The 13,076-nt window shown below is 44.2% G+C and overlaps 1 long non-coding RNA gene across 1 annotated transcript; it reads left to right on the plus strand.

Annotated features, from left to right (window-relative positions):
• The first annotated feature begins 2,270 nt into the window (after nucleotides 1–2,270).
• Nucleotides 2,271–10,439, plus strand: LOC140214472 (uncharacterized). Its single transcript, XR_011891397.1, has 6 exons — nucleotides 2,271–3,240; nucleotides 3,916–4,024; nucleotides 5,138–5,264; nucleotides 7,614–7,726; nucleotides 9,322–9,542; nucleotides 10,314–10,439. It is a non-coding gene; the product is annotated as an uncharacterized lncRNA (long non-coding RNA).
• Nucleotides 10,440–13,076: the final 2,637 nt, after the last annotated feature.

The following is a 13,076-nucleotide window of genomic DNA, read 5'->3' on the forward strand; positions in this document are numbered from 1 at the left end:
ATGTCGTACAGATTTGACGAGAAATGAACGATATGAAATGCATATTGAACGAACTCTCGTAGAAAATGAGCGAGATCTGTATGATGTGCTACGCAGACTTTTACGATGTGCACGAGATTTATGCGATCTGCGATAAGAATGCGTAGAACTTGTATGACATGTGTGCGATGAGTTGCGTAGACCTGACGAGATTATGTATGACGTGTGTGAGGTGGTGTGTGATGTGTACGCACTGTAGTCGTATGAGCAACTTGATCATTGTGGATGACTATGAATTGCATACAAAGTGTGTGTACTCAAGTCGTAGTGCATACAAAAGCTCATTAATGACAGTGAGATTTATGATGAGTTGTTTGCAGTACATGCAAGAGCGTGATCAATGTGCTGCATGATCACATTGAACCATTGTGACACATATATACCAGCATAAACTACAGAGCAAATAAGATGTTCAGAGTTCAACTTCTGGAATTTCATGCAACGAACACATATACATCCCCATCAAAGCTGCTGTCGGTACTTTTGATGCAATGATTTTCACTTGGGGACATATTCTCGGATGAACACTTATGGCGATACTACTGCCTTTGCATGACGCATTCCTCGACCAGCCAATAGGCACTGGATAGCACCATGATATTGTCGAAAGCTACCATCTGAGAATGAATCCTTTGTTCAGAGTAGATCTGCCTAAGATTTTATTGCAATATAGGAGTCGGGTACCATCAAAGTTTCATAATAAAATGCTATATGTTTGTGCACGCAATAAAATAATCTGGCAATGCGATTATAGCACATTGGAAACACTTCAAACAAGGACGAGTTGGCAAAGTTTATTGCAGGCAGTTTGAGCAGTGACAAATTATGCATGCGCTTTGTCACATCCTAATAATATTGCTTTGCATCAGAGATATCAGTCAGAGGTAGTAATGGGTGAACTTGAACCTGCATATTTTCCTAATAGCCAAGTGCGTCAACCACAATACTGTCAAATACAAATCTGCTAAGAGCATGTTAGTGCCTGTTTATGTCAAATTGTAGAAGGTAGGCATGAGATTGGCCATGCATGCCCACATATAAATATAAAAAGCACAACCACAAAACAGTGTAATAGGTTGGTGAACAGATAGCCAAAATAGCAGTCAAAATCCATCGCACTTTGTCACAAATAAATAAGAAAATGTGGTAATAACAATAACAATCCCTAAAAAGTCATGTGATCAATCGTGGTCATGATCACAGTTACTGCTGTGAAAAATTATTTGCACTAAGTGTTTCACAACTTGCTAAGAGGGCTTGACCTAGTAAAAAATACTCATATGTGCACAGCAGTGGCAAAAAACGAGATGAGCGTCGCAACTTGGTGACCATTATCTGCCTACATACTACACAAAACTGAATTTAAATTTAAAGGAGAAATGACAAAGCAGTTCGTGTGCCAATGATGGTTAAGCGCACTGGAATGCCTTGCCATGTGTTGAAAGCTGACCTCCAAGCAACCAAAATGTAAGTGACCCTACACTGAAGCAGGGTCTTTAAATGACGAACGCGTATCACATCCTGGCGTTCGCGGACGCAGTCACCAAATGAAAAACACCTTTGCAAATCGCAATAACGACGAATGTCAAGCGCGCGCACACAGACAGAATGCGAGCAGTTTCCGAAAGCGCTAACGAAAGACTGTACGGACGTTCCTACGCGTTCGACGCATATCAGAAGCGCGCGCGTGCGCGCACACGCACACACACAAGCACAAAAGGCGAGCAGTTTCCGAAAGCACTCGCCGAAGACGGTACGGACGTTTTTACAAGAAAGCAAATCCCGCCGGCGTGGCACCATTTCCCGAAGCACAAACAACACCACAGTACACATCCGTAGAACGGCGCACAACAAGCCTGAACAAAGCGTACACCACTCGACGCCAAATCTGTCGTCGATTACGCCGCTGAGAATCACGAACACCTTCTAACATTCACAAACCAAACGACGATGTGCTGCGAACTCCAAACAGATTTTACGGTCCTGTCCGATTGATAGGGCTGCTCCACAGGTTGTCCTCGCTGTTGAAAGCAATGTCAGCAAAGTTGTTGAAAAAGGTCGCCTAAAACACGCAAGAACATTGAAATAATACGCCTGTACTACCCACGCTACCCATGCGATCACGGTTACCGGAACCACAGACGGCGAAGTAAACAAAAGACGTCATTTCCCCTCATTTCGGACCGAGACCTATAATTACTTTCTCAGTTGCACGACTCTTCCTTTCGAGCAAGGCGCGACTTGTTGCTGGGACTGTGAGGGCGCTGCGGTCGAGCTCTGCACCAAGTGAGCGGTGCTGCTCTGCTGACATGTGCAGGTTAGTTGCGGGTGTTTGCGCTTCTTGTGCTGTAGCCGATTTTATTTTCTCACTGCGTGTGCCTTGTCACTGTCCTCGTGCACGTGGCTGGCGGTCGAGGTCTTTTGCGTCCGGTTCAAGTTTTGCGCTCACGGAGACGCCAGTACCGGCGAAGTGTGGGTCACCGAGCGTTAACATTGCGTGCGCACTTTGGTTTGTAGGCCCACTTTTTTTTCATCTCATTCCTTTCTTCGGACCTGTACCCCCAGGTATGGTGTCTGTAAAATATTATACTTCAGCTTAAACAACAACAGAAAGAAATAACGGCTGCTTTATTCAGCGAGCACCATGTAAATGCCGAGTGCCGCGACAAGCACCTATAACCGTGCCAGGCTATAGCAGACGACGCTTGGACGCTTGGCGCGGAGGTCGATGGCAGCGCTGCGGTGGCGTGAACGGTAGCGGGCTAAATGGTGCGCATAGGCTAGGAGTTGGGGTACTTAAAGAGAATCTATAAACGTTGTTGCGGCGGCCCGGGCGGTCGATGTGGTACTGATCGTTTGATCATATTTACGCGGTGCGTAGAGAACATGTGCTCATTTTTTGTGCGAATTAACGATCACTAAGCCCTGGGTCCTGTGCAATGCTATTAGCTCGCTGTATGTTTCTTGCTGTGCGCCGTTGTTGATTATCGTATTGCGGTCCACACGCGCTTTCTTTGTGCCCGGCTCATGAGAAGTGTTGTACTCTCGCCGCTCCCGCATCGGCTCACAGTGCACGGAAGAATGTGTTGATAGTTGTGCTATCGCGTACTGTAGTTCACCGCAATTCAACACTACGTTGGACGGACTGTTGGTGCAGTCGATGCGGCGTGAACGGACACGAAGGAGCGCTCGCCTCAGAAGGTAAGTCCGGCGCCTAGCGCATTCTTATGGTTCATGTAGTGTACCTTGTCATGCGCAGCAGAAGATGATTAGTACAGCTACAAAAACAGTGACAGTGATTCCCTAATGTTCGTTCGATATCGTAGTGCACATTTAGGAAAACGTTTCACGAAAATTACCCCGAGATTGATGTTGTTAAGAGCTTCATCTATTGTTTATTTTCTTTTTGTTATGAAGTATGCTAGCGCCGGGGCATCGCTTGGTCTGAACGGGCACAAAAATTCAAGCAGGGAATGTCACTGCTTCTGTACGTAATTCCTCAGCAAGAAATCGTATAGACAATTCTAGAAGTACGTTGATGTGTTGTGCAAATGTTTTCACAGCTAACGCCAACGCGCGACGGCATCCAAATGATCTGACTCGTGAGAAGCTTTTAGCTTGTATGCAAACTTTGATGCTTATAGATTGTCGCCAAGACAACCTGTATTTCTTGTGTTTAGTGTTCTGTTTGTTTTCGTGCCTTTGACACGTTTAATAACCGCCTGTGATGTAAGAATGAAATATTTATTTGTCTAAGCGGATGCAGCTTCTTGTAGCTGGCTGTACGAGAGCTTTCCACAATTTGACGCGATGTTGTTAAATCACAAGTTTGCAGATTCAGCAGTGATTACAATAAGCTGAACATTTATTGTTTAGGGATGTCACAATTTCCTGAGACGGAGGCATCTCTGCACCACAAAGGAGACTGCGGCACCATGCAGCCTGAACAGCACGACAAAGCATCTGATCTGCCTGCTTTGACAAGGTACGTACAAAACGGTCACAGCCATTTATGTGTTCTAGGTTCTATTTGTGTATTTGGTACCTGCCAACTTTCCCGATTAGTTTCTGCTTTTCCAAGTGTGCTGTTTGTGTACAGCGTGTCAAGGTAAATAGTGGTTAATAATGTATGCATAGAAAAATGTGGGCGCTGAGAGCAAGCTTTAGGAAAGTGCATGCTGTCTTTCCAACACAGGATTTCTGTCTAGAATTTTTGCAAAATATGAAGTGCAGAGGCTGGCAGGTTTGGCAAACAATGTTCAACACTTTTGCTTTAGATTTTAATGTAGCCAGTTCATTATCTGTCCCTAGTATAGCATAGCGTCAAGCTTGAAGCTGATCTCTGATGTCACGTCAGTTGCAGGATGTAATAACGTGGTATCACAAACTGCTTGTTACGCATGTCAGTCAACATGGTGCAGTGGTCACAGGTGCGAGTATAACCGAAAGCTGGGCATTCTTTGCCCTTCTGCACATGATGTGGGATAGAGCTTGAACTATGCTATAGTGGCACCATCTCCCTCACCTTCTCTTCCTCATTATTCTGTTAACTTGCAGTAAAATGCACAACTTCTGGAGGCTTAATTATGGTGTTGTCTGCTGAACTTGGCTGATGTGAATTTCAGTAGTCTGGGGTACCCTCAAAGCCATGCTGTACTTTGCATGCATTTTAAAATGGTCAATTTGAAATATGTGATTGGCTGTGGCATTCTCAGAGAAACAAGGCCTCTTGTGAATAATGCATACATGCATTATTCGCATTTTCTAATACTCTCAAGAAGCAGCCTATAGGCTGCTCCCCGAAGAAGTGACCACCTTTGCTTACCCTACAGGGCAGTCTGGTCCAGTTTACTTAACCTGTCTGCCATCTATGCACGAGGAGGACAGAAGCGCAAAAAAGGGACCTTCGATTAATGTTTTTGCACAGATGGCTCATACATTGCACTTTTCGTATCTTGCAGGCTTTGTTAACTCAAAGCTTTCTATGGGCGAATATCAGCATTTCATTCCTATTTATACCTAATAAGAATTACTTTGTTCATAGTGTCACTTTTTATATTATACTCTTGTGAGAATAAGCTCACTTGTTTTAATGCAGATGTGGCTGGGCCTGCAGAAAGAGTGTAAGCACACTACTGTGTTGCTGATCAGTGCTGGTGCTGATCTCTACGTCTGAGTTGGCCTCACAACGTCCAGGCGCCACTGTGCTTTGCTTCATTGACAAGGTAATATGATATAGACACCTTGCACGTCAGTATCAGTTTTGAGAAATATGCTAAGACACAAGGGTTGGCCTTGGTGATAAATACACTCGTGTTCTTTTTTAAAGCGTTCTTCTTGCAGTGTTCCTCATGTACATGTTTTCAGAAGATGCTTAAATGCAAACCGCCATGGAACTTGTTTATGCCTTAATGTAGCACTCTTTCACCAAAAGAAAAGCCTTATTTAATGCACAATTCATAAGAAAGGTGAGGAAGTGACAGGACATAAGTGTAACAACCATCCAGTTTTACTGCTTGCACAGCACTATAAAGCGAGAGGTGAAAGGGCAAGAACAGATAAATCGAAAATGCATGTTGCTCACACAACCGCGAAAAGGACACATGGCATGGCTACTATGACGCTTGTTTTACAATGATAAATAAGCAGTCTTGCTATATGATAGTCCACTGGAGGTGGAGCCAACTTGCAGATTCCCTGTCACACATATCAGGAAATCTTAACGAATTTCGCCAGCGCTATGGTCCTTATACATTGCCACGGTTGCACAGTTTTCAAACAAAATAATGTAAGTGAGCTTTGCACTACCAAGTGACCACGAAATGACCTGAGCATTCAGTTAACATGGTTGCAAATCCAGTCATTTATACATTGGCCTGTTTTGCCGACGTAGTGTCTACTGCACGACAGTGATATTTAATATCCATCAACACCCCTGTGCTCTACGTACTCTTTCTTGCGTGCTTTTTTTTCACAGGTAGTGGAAGATTACTTGATTCCAGAACAATTTGGTTTGTTCTACCCATGATAGTGAACTTGCCAGTCTTATATTAAACATGGAATTGGTTAGAAAGATGTGGTATTTCTTATGGTGCCCTGGTGCATTCAGCTTGTGCAGATGCTTCAAGCTTGTATTGACAAAAATTGGGATGAAGCCATAGGAGGAGAGTTGTAAAAGTGTAACGAAAGCCTCCTGATAGATATGCTGAGTTGTGCTGCTGTGCACACTTATTGGTTATCCCTACTGGGTAACGCTGTTAGGGTTATGGATGCTTTGACACTGTAGGGCCTACAAGATGGCTAGCATTACAGAACACATTAAAACGACTGTAGGGATGCGTGTCGTGCTATGGTATCATAATTGGCCCACAAAGTGACCACCTTTGCTTACACTATGTGGTAATCTGGCCCAGTTTACTTAACCCGACTGCCATCTATGCATGAGGAGAAGGGACTAAAAACATGAAGGGACCTTCGATTAATGTTCTTGTACAGATGGCCCATACATTGCATTTTTCTTATCTTGCAAGCTTTGTTACTTAAAGCTTTCTATGGGTGAATATCAGCATTTCATCCTTATTTTTACCTAATAAGTATTGCTTTGTTCACAGTGTCACTTTCTATATTTACCGTATTTACTCGCATAATGATCGCACTCACGTAATGATCACAGCCCTGAATTTTGTCGTCCAAATTCGATTTTTTTTTATTTCCTGTGTTGATCACACTCCGAACTTGCCGCAGCGATCTGTCATGTGCCAAGTCTAGCTATTAATGATCGCGCTTACGATCTGTCGAATGCTACGCGAACAACTCTTCAAGACAAACCAAGCAGTCTGCACGCACCAAACATTCTTAAGCAGATGCCCGATTTCATTCCTTTCATCACTTTCCGCACTTCCATGACACAAAAGCTACAACCAAAATTGCCTTTATTATGTGTAGGCTTTGTAATGGTTGTGGTCAAGAACAACAAAAAAGGCACCTTTCGATTCTTCTCATCTGCACTCGTGGGCACGCAACAAATCTTGTAACACTTGTAATACAGCTAAGATATTCGCCCACCCTTAGCGGAAACGTGCTGTATTAATATAGTAGTGAAGACAAATGCCGCAGTTTCCGCAGCATGCCCGCCGTGTCTTTCTATGTCACTGGCAGCTAAGCGCGCCCATCTGTTTCTGCCCCCTCATAGTGGACATGGCTACGTTATTGCCATAGACTTACTGATATTAATGATATTATTCATTCCGGATACGGAAGAAACTGTTTCAATGCATGTAACGTACTCACGAGAAAAAAAAAATCGCATTTGGCGCATTTGGTGTGTTCAGCTTGCTGCGCCGGCCGCCATTTTTGTTTTGGTGTTCCGCACTACACTCAGTGGCAGCCACCTATTTGTTGACCTGTTGCCATCCCGCAGCAAACGCGGGATAAAAAATTCTTTTCGCGGGAAATTTAACCGGCGTAATGATCACACATCTGAATTTGCGACCATTTTTTTTACAAAAAAGTCTGATCATTATGCGGGTAAATACAGTACTCTTGTGACACCAAGCTCACTTGTTTTAATGCAGGTGTGGCTGGGCCTGCAGAAAAGCTGTAAGCAGACTGCAGTGTTGCTGATCAGTGCTGATCTCCACGTCCGAGTTGGTCCCACAATATCCAGGCACCACGGTGCTTTCACAAGGTAATATGATATGGACACCTTGCACCTTAGTATCAGTTTTGAGTTTGACTTTTGATAAATATTTAAGAAGACACAAGGGTTGGCCTTGGTGATAAATACACTCGTGTTCTTTTTTTAAAGTGCTCTTTCGGCAGTGTTCCTCATGTACATGTTTTCAGAGGATGCTTACACTCCTTAAATGCAAACTGCCATGGAGCTTGTTTAGGCCTTAAACTAGAACTCTTTCACCAAGAAAAAAGCCTCATTTAACGCACAATTCATAAGGAAGGTAAGGAGATGACCGCCAGTGTCTAACAACTATCCAGTTTGACTGCTTTCCCAGCAATATCAAGTGAGAAGCGAAGGGGCAAGAACAGATTAATAGGCAATGCATGTTGCTCGCACAACTGCGAATGCGACACGTGGCATGGCTACTATGAATGCTGGGGTGCGATCGGAGGTGGTTGTTCGGCGTGTTCGTTCGGTTACCGGCGCGCGCGATTGACCTACTCCGCGCCTACGTCGCCAGCCGCGCCCCGCGGCTGGCGCCTTTCAGAACTGCATAGTCACACTGTGTAGTCGTGATGATCATGACCACGGTTTCGTTCGCAGCGGTCAACTGTGGCAAGTAGCACTTTCATTGTGACTTGGTGCAATGCACGCAGTCTCACAAACATGATGGCTATCGAGGACAATAATTGTACTGTGGCCTGCACTCTGGCATCCAATCAGCCAGTTACATTGAGTTTGTAGAACAATCTGTTACAGCCAGCTCAATGGTGAAAAAATTATCGGGATGGACCCGTGGTAGTGAATAGCACGTTTCTGATAAAGATGTGACCAAGTCTTGTGCTATGACTGCACTGCAAAGGAGTACTTCCTCAACACCCTTGCCACTACAAGCAGTATAATCAGTCGTGAATTGACATTTGCAGCTCCCATACTGCTTATGTGTGAAATAGAAACAGGATTTCTGGATTAATTCAGTATAAAAGTGTGTTTGTGTGAACGTTTGTTTCTTATTTTCATACCCTTAATAATTCAACATTCCGTTAATTCAGAATTTTGTTCCAGTCCTGGGAAATTTCAATGAATGAGCTTTTACTGTATACACCCCTTCTTTCACCGCATGTGTAATTTGAGCTCACTGGGTTACTGCAAGAACTTTTTTCAGCCTCAAGGGTAAAATTTCTAGCTCGGACAAAGCAGCTCCTTAAGGATGCAAGAAGTTTTACTGTGGTTTTCTACTGTTCCCATCTGCTTCCCTAAACTTCTTCTCAAATGTAAAGAAAATCTAGTATATCCCGTACAAAAGGTGCTTGTCGCTGACTGTGGGATTAAATGTGGTGAATCCTCTGAGCTAGAATTGTCCCTGGCCCATTATCAGTGAAGCTTCATTGACTAGGGCTTTCCTACAGCCAGGATGTAAACTTTGAACCTTTTGCATATATCTTAGTTTTATCCTTGAGTGCCATCACTGTGTCTGGCAACCTAGTTTCCCTCAATAACTGTTACCTTTTTTATCCATTATTTCGGGAAAAGATACTTTTTCTGAGAGCACATATGCTATTTTTGTATATGAGTAACTAATCTCTTGCAATTTTCATCTTTCGTAGGTTCACAATCGAAATGGGTTATTTATTTGTGCTAGTAAGTGGATGTGGGTAAACCAAGCCAAAACGGACAGCACGTTTGCCTGGGAGATTGCCCGATGCTTGTGGCAGGCACAGGAATTAATCCACAGGAGTGTTACGAGCAAAAGTATGTATGCGAAAGCTAAAGGAAGGTGGCGAGGCCAAGCCAGCGTTGACACCACAAAATCTTGGTGCATATCTAAGTAAGTAGACCCTGTCCTGCTAGCTCATGTTTTCATAATGATTGCAAAGTGTTTGGAAGTTAAAGGAGTAATGCCTATCACACGGTGCTTTTTCTGCACGAATATAATGGGCTGTCGGTAAGATCGGGTTGTATTGAGGTGATCTCTCATATGGGCCGACACAGTTTACATCTACACATCAGGGGCATGCATAGCTGTATGCGTATATTAAGTGCTGTGCTCTAGCTCGCTAACAAAAACTATCATTTAGTTTCTATAGTGGTATTAAAGGTGCATTAATCGTTCCTATAAACAATTCTGCACTGGCATCTATGCAGTGTTTTCCGTCTGCATATTCCGCAGTGCGGTAGCAAAGAGCTGTGCTATCTGTGTATTCACTTGCATGAGCTTGTTATACTTGTTCATTTAATGTAAAATACTTGTGGAAAAGTATTAGACTATTTCTGTGGTCTGGTATTGCAATTCTGCAGCCATTTATATTGTTTGTAAAACACGAACATTTAACAGAGACAGGAACAAGACAATGCGAGGACGAGCACTTGCTTTCAACTGCTGTGGTTAATGTTGAAATATCAATTTACATAGGTAAAAAACTCATAAGCCTCCGTGTTTTCTATTTCCTGTTTCTCTGTGAGATTTTCACGCTTTACTCAATATCATGCAAGAACCAGCCCATTCAGTTATGCAGTGGAGCCACCTATTGTGCATGTCAGTTCCAATGGCTTGTTAGAATCTAACAGTGCCGGCTGCTTTGTTTACATTTTTTTGCAGAGGCATACGAGCACTTTGTTTCAAAAACGCCAAGCACCGTGGATACAGAGGCAAGGAGGCTGAAGGACCTGAACAAGCACCTGGCCACCATGCTTCGGGATGCAAAATAAAGATGGTTTGTGTTAATTGTGGGCCCTAAAAAGTGTCCTCTTTGTCTCCGAGCTGGCACATCGGCCGACTCACATGATAGAAATTAACTCGCTGTAATGTTGGCAGTAGATGTTACTGTGTGGAACTTCACCAAAAATATTGCATGAACAAAACTCATTCAACACAAATGAGAACACTTGTAGAATGCAGCTAAACAAGAATAGTGTCATTTTGCATAGCTGAACGAGAATATTTTCATGTAGCATGCACAAACGAGAACGATATCGTTGAGCATAGACGTGCGAGAACTATCTCGTCAAGCATAGCTATGCGAGAATAATCTCGTTTAATGTACCCATACGAGAACGATCTCGTTCAGTAACGATGTCCTCTCGTACACATGTGACATACGACATCGTAGAGTCTACGGAGCAATAATAGCGTAGAGAAGTTCTCGTACAATTCTCATACATATTTTTTCAATAGGGATGCATCTTTTGGTAGACGCGGATGAAGTTTTCTGCAAAACCACTAGATGTGCATGCAAATGGTGCTTTTGGCAGAACGCGCACGTGGATTTCTACCAAACGACGTGCTAAGCATGCCGATGCTGCTCTTTTTAGCACCCGCGCACGCATTTGTGCGAAAACGCGTTTTAAGCATGCACATGCATCTTTTGGTAGACGCGGATGAAGTTTTCTGCAAAACCACAAGATGTGCATGCAAATGGTGTTTTTTGCAGAACGCGCACGTGGATTCCTACCAAACGACGTGCTAAGCATGCCGATGCTGCTCTTTTTAGCACCCGCGCACGGATTTTTGTGAAAACGCGTTTTAAGCATGCACATGCATCTTTTGGTAGACGCGGATGAAGTTTTCTGCAAAACCACAAGATGTGCATGGAAATGGTGCTTTTGGCAGAACGCGCACGTGGATTTCTACCAAACGACGTGCTAAGCATGCCGATGCTGCTCTTTTTAGCACCCGCGCACGGATTTGTGCGAAAACGCGTTTTAAGCATGCACATGCATCTTTTGGTAGACGCGGATGAAGTTTTCTGCAAAACCACAAGATGTGCATGCAAATGGTGCTTTTGGCAGAACGCGCACGTGGATTTCTACCAAACGACGTGCTAAGCATGGCGATGCTGCTCTTTTTAGCACCCGCGCACGCATTTGTGCGAAAACGCGTTTTAAGCATGCACATGCATCTTTTGGTAGACGCGGATGAAGTTTTCTGCAAAACCACAAGATGTGCATGCAAATGGTGTTTTTTGCAGAACGCGCACGTGGATTCCTACCAAACGACGTGCTAAGCATGCCGATGCTGCTCTTTTTAGCACCCGTGCACGGATTTTTGTGAAAACGCGTTTTAAGCATGCACATGCATCTTTTGGTAGACGCGGATGAAGTTTTCTACAAAACCACAAGATGTGCATGGAAATGGTGCTTTTGGCAGAACGCGCACGTGGATTTCTACCAAACGACGTGCTAAGCATGCCGATGCTGCTCTTTTTAGCACCCGCGCACGCATTTGTGCGTAAACGCGTTTTAAGCATGCACATGCATCTTTTGGTAGACGCGGATGAAGTTTTCTGCAAAACCACAACATGTGCATGCAAATGGTGCTTTTTGCAGAACGCGCACGTGGATTTCTACCAAACGACGTGCTAAGCATGCCGATGCTGCTCTTTTTAGCACCCGCGCACGCATTTGTGCGAAAACGCGTTTTAAGCATGCACATGCATCTTTTGGTAGACGCGGATGAAGTTTTCTGCAAAACCACAAGATGTGCATGCAAATGGTGCTTTTTGCAGAACGCGCACGTGGATTTCTACCAAACGACGTGCTAAGCATGCCGATGCTGCTCTTTTTAGCACCCGCGCACGCATTTGTGCGAAAACGCGTTTTAAGCATGCACATGCATCTTTTGGTAGACGCGGATGAAGTTTTCTGCAAAACCACAAGATGTGCATGCAAATGGTGCTTTTTGCAGAACGCGCACGTGGATTTCTACCAAACGACGTGCTAAGCATGCCGATGCTGCTCTTTTTAGCACCCGCGCACGGATTTGTGCGAAAACGCGTTTTAAGCATGCACATGCATCTTTTGGTAGACGCGGATGAAGTTTTCTGCAAAACCACTAGATGTGCATGCAAATGGTGCTTTTGGCAGAACGCGCACGTGGATTTCTACCAAACGACGTGCTAAGCATGCCGATGCTGCTCTTTTTAGCACCCGCGCACGCATTTGTGCGAAAACGCGTTTTAAGCATGCACATGCATCTTTTGGTAGACGCGGATGAAGTTTTCTGCAAAACCACAAGATGTGCATGCAAATGGTGTTTTTTGCAGAACGCGCACGTGGATTCCTACCAAACGACGTGCTAAGCATGCCGATGCTGCTCTTTTTAGCACCCGCGCACGGATTTGTGCGAAAACGCGTTTTAAGCATGCACATGCATCTCTTGGTAGACGCGGATGAAGTTTTCTGCAAAACCACAAGATGTGCATGCAAATGGTGCTTTTGGCAGAACGCGCACGTGGATTTCTACCAAACGACGTGCTAAGCATGCCGATGCTGCTCTTTTTAGCACCCGCGCACGGATTTGTGCGAAAACGCGTTTTAAGCATGCACATGCATCTTTTGGTAGACGCGGATGAAGTTTTCTCAA

Source organism: Dermacentor andersoni, unplaced genomic scaffold, assembly GCF_023375885.2.
Source record: "Dermacentor andersoni unplaced genomic scaffold, qqDerAnde1_hic_scaffold ctg00000108.1, whole genome shotgun sequence".
NCBI classification, from domain to species: domain Eukaryota; kingdom Metazoa; phylum Arthropoda; class Arachnida; order Ixodida; family Ixodidae; genus Dermacentor; species Dermacentor andersoni.